The following is an 8,663-nucleotide window of genomic DNA, read 5'->3' on the forward strand; positions in this document are numbered from 1 at the left end:
CACTATAATAATAGTAGTTCTAGATATACTATATAACATCTCCTAATATTCTATCCTAATAATAGTTATAGCGTAGTATTTAAAATATTATATTCTTCCCTAGATATCCTACTAAACCTAATTTATATGCTTGCTATATAATAGTAGTTATAAGGGGTTCCTATATTAGTAACTAAATAACGCCCCTCTAAAGTAAAGTGCTGTGTGCGCTAATTATATAGTCCCCTATCTATTACTTTATATTAGCTAAAACTAGGAAAGACCTAGCGCCTTTCTAAACTACATTAAGACGCACTTAATATATCTTATCTTCTAATACTGCTTTGTCCTATAGTGTCTACATATGTAGGTTAGCGAAGAGGCTAGCGCCCTTTAGTAACTTAGACGCCTCCTCTGCTTCTAACACTATAACCTAAATTAATTTAGGGCGTATTACTAACTATAGTGTTGCTTTAGAGGAGTTTAAATCTTATAGTTACCTACTTAAGGTATTAGGTTATCCTATAAGATAGCTAGGTCTATACTATAGGATATACTAGTATTTTAAAAGTTCCTCTACCTAGTAGCACTATTACTTGCTTAAGCTTTAAAGGCTAGTAAAGTACTCTAGGTTTTTATAGTCTATAAATATTATAAATAGCTTATAAACGCTTTATAGCTCTACTAACTAACTTTTAAGACACTTAATAATAGCTAGTAATTCCTTATTATATATAGTATAGTTTTATCTCTCTAGTATTAGTACTATAGAGTAGTAAGTAACTAGGCGCTAGACGCCCCTAACTTTTTATAATAGGCAACCCCTAAGAGCGTATCCTAAATAGTCTGCTTCTAATAATATTTCTTTCGCTAGGTTCTATTATATTAGTACTAGTCTAGATATAAATACCTTTTTTAGTATATTAAATATACTCTATTCTTCCTTTCCCTATTAGAATAGGGTGTCCTTCCTAGTTAGTTAGTTTAAAGGTGCTACTACTTTAGAAAACTTTATAATAAAATTATAGTAGAAGTTAGCAAAACCTAGAAAACTCCTTATATCTCTTATATTCCTAGGGGATTCCTATTCCTATACTACCCTAAGCTTTTTAGGGTTAGGTCTAAGTAATTTGCCTACCTTAATAATATAGCCTAGGTAGCGTACCTCCTTAATACTAAAAGCACATTTCTCTAAGTCTAGGTGTAGCCCTACTTCTTTTAATAGTATAAGTACACACTTTACTTTTTCTATATAGTTAAACTAGTCTCCTCCTTAATAAATTAGGATATTATTAAGGTAGGCTATTATATATAATCTAAGTAACTCTATAAGCGCGGTATTAATATATTACTAGAAAGTAGATAGCGCACTACTAAGACTAAATAGATATACTAACTATTTATATAGCCTAAACTAGGTATAGAAAGCTATTAAGGACTTATAACCTTCTACTATTCTAACTTTATAAAAGGTAGTATAAATATCTACTTTTATAAACTAATTTACGCTAGATAGTGTGCGTAAAGTTTCCTTAATAAGTAGTAGTAGGTATTAGTCTAATATTATTATGCTATTAAGTATATAGTAATCTATATAAAGGCGCTAACTACCTAATAGCTTCTTTACTAGCAATACTAGAGCTCTAGCTACAGAAGAGCTTGCTTAGATCTAGCCCTTATCTATTAATCTAGTAAGTTATATTCTTAGTTCTAGTAATTAATTACGTAATATAGGGTATAGGGGACCCTATAGGGGGTTAGGCTAGGTTCTATCTAGAAGAGTTATTAACTAAATATAGTAATCTATACTACCTTAATAAGATAGCAAACTACTTACTAACTCTTTGTTAAATAGGTCCTTAAACTCTTATAGTTCTAGTAGTAACTTTATCTTTCTAGTTTTATACTTAGGTTTATAAGGAACTGTGTTATTAGTAATATAGATAGTGTGTATATTAATAGGACTTCCCTTATTAATACTTCCTAGATATTTTATTAGGCACAAGTTGTGAAGGGCTTAGGCTTATGCCCAAGCCTAGGTCTAACACAAGACGGACCAAGTCTAACACCACTACTAAGCGAACACACTAGACACCTATAAAAAGGCATAGAGGGCTTATCTCTCCTTTAAGATACTAAATACTATTATTAACACTTATTATATTCTCCCTTAAGGCTAGTCTATAATATTTTAGTATCTTCTTCTAAATATACTATAATAGTAATAAGAGATAGACGCGCTAGATATTTAGAATAACTAGGTGCAACCTAATATAGTAGAAAGGCTAATACAACAGGTCTATAGATTAATAGAATAATAGGCTTAAGACTCTGCTATAATAGCTATACTATATTAATAGAACAAGGAAATACGCAATTAGATTCTATCCTAACCCTCCTCTAAGCCCGCTAGGTTTAATAACATACTACCTCTACCCTCCCCTGCCTTACGTTGCAAACCCTTCCTAGTTAGCTTGCTATATAATAGCACTAAGGCAAACTTCTCCTCCTAGTAAATAACTATAGAGTTTAAACTGCGTGCAGACAAGGTCTTTATTAGGGATAAGGAGGCAAGGTTTATATATATTTAGTCCTAGTTATTACCTATAGTCTAGCGCGCTATAGCACTATACTTTAAGGATAGTGCACGCAAGCGTTAGGATATAAGTAGGTTTCTTAACTACCTAGCATTCTATTATAGCAACTATTATAGGCAGGAGCGCGCCTAAGTTATATTAGAACACTTATATTAGGGCTAAAATTAGCCTTTTATAGAGTTCTTTATAAATTTTGTGCAGCTCCTTATATAGTTAGGAGGTTTGCACTAGGATAATAAATAGAAGCTTTTATAACTTTAGTAATCTCTTAATAGTTGCATGCGCTTAGTTTCCCTTAATAGGGGAGTCTCTAGGATAAACTATAACGTAGCTATAGAGGAATATAAGATAATTGCAGTAGATATTAAAATAGCCTCTCTAGAACTAGGGTTTCTTTAGGCTAGTAAGTCTAAGGAACCCTAGTAGAGGTCTGCCTTAGATTAGGACGGCGACACAAATATAGTAGAAGTAGCAGCCTTATTAAGTGCACCTACTAAACTACTAATATTATATCCTAACTAGATCCTACAGGACCTATTTAATACACAGAAACTAGCTAAGGTCTACACCTAGTATAGATAGGGCGGTTATTTTATGCGTGCATACCCTAATACCCTATTACTATAACTAGTAGGTGTTAAGATAGTTGTAGTATTAGTAAGCGGCCCTAATTTAGGAAACTAGCTACCCCTAACTTTAGGCTAAGTTAGGGGTATAAGGAGGATACTGTAACAGAGGAATTATTAATAGCAGAGGCTATTAAGTGTCCCCTAGATATTAAGGCTAGGTTAAATAATCCTCCTTTCTTTATTCCCCTCCTCCTAGGTAGAGTAGAGAACGTGCAAGCAATAGTTAATTTAGGGTGCTAGTGTTTTAGTGCGGTTAAGGAAAAGTTAGCAAGATAGATTAGTAGGAACTTTATAGATATTCCCCCGCAACCCTTGTAATATACCTAGGGAATTGCTAAGGGTACAAGAATTTCATAGTTAGTAGTATTAGACTATAATTTAGATAGTTAGCAGTCTTAGCTTTTAGCCTATATAGTACCTAGTCTCTCCTATTAACTAATACTAGGTAGACTATAGCTATGTAGAGAGGGCGTTGTTATAGACATTCTATAAGGCAAATTAATAATTAGGAAGGCGGGAAATATAGTAGTATAAGAGAGCAGGAGACGCCTATATCCTACCTATATCTCTATTATCTTAGGTTTAGTTATAGCAGGGTTGCTAAATTAAGGACCTTAATAGGAAGATATACAGGTATAAATTTTTATAATAAATATACTAGACATTTTACAGGTAACATATAACTTACGCCTAATAAAATATCTAGGAAGTATTAATAAGGGAAGTCCTATTAATATACACACTATCTATATTGCTAATAGTATAGTTCCCTATAAGCCTAAGTATAAAACTAGAAAGATAAAGTTACTACTAGAACTGCAAGAGTTTAAGGACCTATTTAATAAAGAGTTAGCAAGCAGTTTGCTGCCCTATTAGGGCAGTATAGATTACTATGTTTAGTTAATCACTCTCCTAGATAGAACCTAGCCTAACCCCCTATAGGGTCCCCTGTACCCTATATCTTGTAATTAATTGCTAGAACTAAGAATATAACTTACTAGATTAATAGATAAGGGCTAGATCTAAGCAAGCTCTTCTATAGCTAGAGCTCTAGTGTTGCTAGTAAAGAAGCTGTTAGGTAGTTAGCGCCTTTATATAGATTACTAGATACTTAACAGTATAATAATATTAGACTAATACCTACTACTACTTATTAAGGAAACTTTGCGCACACTATCTAGCGTAAATTAGTTTATAAAAGTAGATATTTGCGCTACCTTTTATAAAGTTAGAATAGTAGAAGGTTATAAGTCCTTAACAGCTTTCTATACCTAGTTTAGGTTATATAAATAGTTAGTATATCTATTTAGTCTTAGTAGTGCGCTATCTACTTTCTAATAATATATTAATACTGCGCTTGTAGAGTTACTTAGATTATATATAACAGCCTACCTTAATAATATCCTAATTTATTTAGGAGGAGACTAGTTTAACTATATAAAAAAAGTAAAGCGTGTACTTACGCTATTAAAAGAAGCAGGACTACACCTAGACTTAGAGAAGTGTGCGTTCTATATTAAGGAGGTACGCTACCTAGGCTATATTATTAAGGCAGGCAAATTACTTAGACCTAACCCTAAAAAGCTTAGGGCAGTACAGGAATAGGAATCCCCTAAGAATATAAGAGAGGTAAGCAGTTTTCTAGGTTTTACTAACTTCTACCGCGATTTTATTGCAAAGTTTTCTAAAATAGTAGCACCTTTAAACTAACTAACTAGGAAGAATACCCTATTCTAATAGGGAGAGGAAGAATAAAGTGTATTTAATGCGCTAAAAAAGGCGTTTATATTAAGACTAGTATTAATATAATAGGACCTAGCTAAAGAAACATTATTAGAAGCAGACTATTTAGGATACGCTCTTAGGGGTTGCTTATTATAAAAGGTTAGGGGCGTCTAGCGCCTAGTTACTTACTACTCTATAGTACTAACGCTAGAGAGACAAAACTACACTATATATAATAAGGAATTACTAGCTATTATTAAGTATCTTAAAAGTTAGTTAGCAGAGCTATAGAGCATTTATAAGCTATTTATAATATTTACAGACTATAAAAACCTAGAGTACTTTACTAGCCTCTAAAGCTTAAGTAAGCAATAGTACTACTAGGCAGAGGAACTTTTAAAATACTAGTACATCCTACAGTATAGACCTAGCTATCTTATAGGATAACCTAATACCTTAAGTAGGCAACTATAAGATTTAAACTCCTCTAAAGCAACACTATAGTTAGTAATACGCCCTAAATTAATCTAGGTTATAGTGTTAGAAGCAGAGGAGGCGTCTAAGTTACTAAAGGGCGCTAGCCTCTTTGCTAACCTATATATATAGACACTATAGGATAAAGCAGTATTAGAAGATAAGATATACTAAGTGCGTCTTAATATAGTTTAGAAAGGCGCTAGGTCTTTCCTAGTTCTAGCTAATATAAAGCAATAGATTAGGGACTGTGCAATTAGCGCACACGGCACTTTGCTTTAAAGGGGCGTTATTTAGTTACTAATATAGGAACCCCTTATAACTACTATTATATAGCAAGCATATAAATTAGGTTTAGTAGGATATCTAGAAAAGAACACAATATTTTAAATACTACGCTGCAACTATTATTAGGATAGAATATTAGGAGATATTGCGTAGTATATCTAGAACTGCTATTATTATAGTGCTTATATCTCCTAGAAACACTAATAGGGTCTATTATAACCTATACTAGTTGCGTTATAATACTAGTCCTAAATATCTATAGACTTTATAGTTAACCTACCTATAAAAGATAATAGTAAACCTTAGTTCCTATTAGTTATTACTAATAGATTGTCTAAATACGTTTAGCTTAAAGCAACAGTCTCTATAGTAGCTAATTATTATGCAAGGATCTTCTAGGACAACTAGTAGTAGTTCTAGGGCTTCCTATCCTCTATTATTACTAACTAAGGCTCTAACTAGTTAGGATCTTTCTAGACAATATTATACTAGATAATAAAGATAAACTAGTTACTATCTACTATATACTACCCTTAGATAGACAGCAGGACAGAGTAGGCAAACTAAGAAGTACAGGTAGTGCTGCGTATAATAGTATGCTTTAAGCAGACTAACTAGCCTAACTACCTACTAGCCTGCTAACTTGCACTTAATAATAGGGACTTTAGTATAACTAGTGTTAGCCTAAATCTTCTTTTAAATAGGTATACTACAGACACTCTATAAAAGCAAATATTACTACTAGTAAAGCCTAAGAATCCTTATAGAGAGGCTATAGCGTTCTTGTTACACCTACAGAGGGGTGTAGAGCTAGCGTAAGCTACTATTGCGTTCTAATAGCAATAATAATAGGAAATAATAAACTAGTCCTAATAGCTAGCTAAAAAGTTCCTAAAAGGTAATATAGTTTAGTTTATAATACGTAATATAAAGATAAACTAACTAAGTAAAAAGCTTAACTAGCTATAGGTAAAGTATAAAGTAATAGAAGTCCCTACTCTACTTATAGTAGTATTAGACTTACTAGGGAACTTATATAAGACTGTGCATATAGATCTACTAGAGAGAGCTACTAATAATCTGCTACTAAGCTAGAAGCTTTAGAACTTATAACTAGGCCCTATAGTTACTCTAGAAAATAAAGACACAATACTAGATAAATAGGAAGTAGAAGAGATTCTTTATGCAAAGAATGCAAGAGGAAAAGGGAAGCGTTAAGTCCTAGTAAAGTAGAAGGGGTATATTAATCTAACATAGCACCTATTAGAGGTAGTACAGGATACTAAGGCTCTAGACAGGTTTAAGGAATAGTATAGGGATATTACGTATAATAATAGCCTAATACGCACAAAAGCTAGGAAGTAAGTATAGAAGAAAACTAGAATAATAACTTAGACCTTTGTTATAATTAAGAAGTAGAAAGGTATTAAAGATATCTTTTATTTATCCTAATAACACTCTAAGCAAGTGCCCTACTATTAAAGTTCTATAAGGCAGCTAATAATTAGGTAGTAGTATCTATACTATTACTATCTATAACTAACCCCCCCCTAGCTCCCCCTAAACTATTGTTTATGTTATTCTAACGCCTCTATATCTCTTAGTAATAGTAGTAACGCTCACGCGTAGTATAGGTAGGGGACAACTTAGTTAACAAGTATAAGTAGTAGCAGTAGTAGTAGTAGGAGAAGGGTAGTGCTTTAATAGTTTACTAACGCGTAGCACCCTAGGCCTAAAGAAAGCTAACGTTAGAATATATATAAAGGGAACAAAGGAAAATTAATACTAATAATAAGAGTCTTAATACTACAGGCAGTGCGCTTAGCAGCGCTCTTAAGCTTATTAATTTAAAGGTTAGTTTAGGCCTAGGTCTTGTTTATACGCTAGTTAATACGCTAGAAGGTAATACTAGTAGTAGTAGCAAGCTATATAATATTATTATTGCTACAACTACTACGCAAAGGCGTAATAGTAGACTAAAGGGGAAATACTAAAGCACTAGTAGTAGATAGAATAATAGCACTAAGCTAATACTAATTATAGGCGCGCGAGTAGGTAGTAGGGGCAAGTAGAGTAATAGTATTATTAGTTTAAGCCCTTAATATAAGATCCTTAAAATAATAGTAGAGCTAGTAGAACTATAGCACAAACTAGTAGTAAGTGCCTTTAGTAGGTTTTCCTATAAAGGTTCTAAGGGTCCCTTTCTTTGCAATATAGAGGCAATCCTCCTAGTAACTATAATAAAACTAAAGCTAGTTATAGAGGGCTTGGCAGACGTTAGGATTATTAGCAAGTATAGCCTCTAACCTAGTATAAGTCTTATAACTACAATAATAAGACTTGTATAAACGCCCTAGATATAGTTAGAACTTGCTACAAAGAAAACAAAAATTAAGGGGAACTTACTACTACCCTCCTAATAGTTACACTTGCTATAAAGACAAAGCTAGTTAATATATTAATTATAGGGAAGCGGCTTTATAAAGCTACTATTATACTCCTTATTATCTAAGTTACTAGAAATAATAAAGCTGCCAAGTAGCTATGTTTAGGGAGACGCGTACTAAGAAAAAGTTAGTATAGGAAATATAGGGAGAATAGTAGAAGTACGCACCTTATTTTAGTAGGCCTAGCGTAGGGTCTAACTGCCTTATAGTAGATCCCTACTACTAGCACTAGCAGCAGTAGACAAGGATATAATAGAGGCTAAATAGGCGGGATTAATATAGAGAGGGTAGAAAGAGGGCTAATTAGTAGAGAAAATCTGTTATGTAACAAAGTAAGTTTAGGAAATTTATAGTAGGGTAGGATAGCTATATTAGAACTTTTATAGTAGGGTGCTAAAATAAGCGTATAGACGCCACGCGCGCATACTACTTAATATACAGGCCTGTTATAAATTAGGAAGGAATATAAAGATATAATAACAAAACTAAAAAATATAGCAATAAAGCCTAATATGGATTATAGA

This window comes from Plenodomus lingam (assembly GCF_022343315.1).
Source record: "Plenodomus lingam strain CAN1 chromosome Unknown contig_17, whole genome shotgun sequence".
NCBI classification, from domain to species: domain Eukaryota; kingdom Fungi; phylum Ascomycota; class Dothideomycetes; order Pleosporales; family Leptosphaeriaceae; genus Plenodomus; species Plenodomus lingam.